This window comes from Otolemur garnettii, unplaced genomic scaffold (genome assembly GCF_000181295.1).
Source record: "Otolemur garnettii isolate 467f Iridium unplaced genomic scaffold, OtoGar3 scaffold00094, whole genome shotgun sequence".
Lineage (NCBI taxonomy): Eukaryota > Metazoa > Chordata > Mammalia > Primates > Galagidae > Otolemur > Otolemur garnettii.
This window is the reverse complement of record NW_003852489.1, coordinates 2,444,434-2,444,989: the sequence shown is the minus strand read 5'-3', so window position 1 is coordinate 2,444,989 and position 556 is coordinate 2,444,434.

The window sequence follows — 556 nt, the reverse complement described above, 5'->3', positions numbered from 1 at the left end:
CATGGTGAGACTCTGTCTCAAAGGAAAATGATACCTCTGTTTTATGGTTTATCATGTTATATCATTAGTCACGCCATTTACATTGTCATTTCAGTATCATAGTCATCACAGAACCTGTAACAGCAACTCTGACATAGTATATGATAAACATAAATTAATGTATTTTTTGAGACAGAGTTTTACTATGTCACCCTTGGTAGAGTGCCATGGTGTCACAGCTCACAGAAACTTCCAACTCTTGGGCTCGAGCAATTCTTTTGCCTCAGCCACCAAAGTAGCTGGTCCTAGAGGTCCCCGCCACAATGCCTGGCTATTTGTGAATTAATGTATTAAGTAGGTAATTCATGATGTGGCCCTCAAGTGATTTTATTCATCTCCTGTCCCCTGTATCATAAGGCCATTTCTATGCTAAGTTGCTAAAATTATTGGTTTTCACAAGTACTTGAAGTAGTTTTTTTCCACTGGCGTATTCCCCTGAATCACTTACCGAGGCTCTCCTCACTCCATCTTGCGGTCCTACTAGATCCAAGTCTCTGTTACTTGTTCTCCCTGCCCT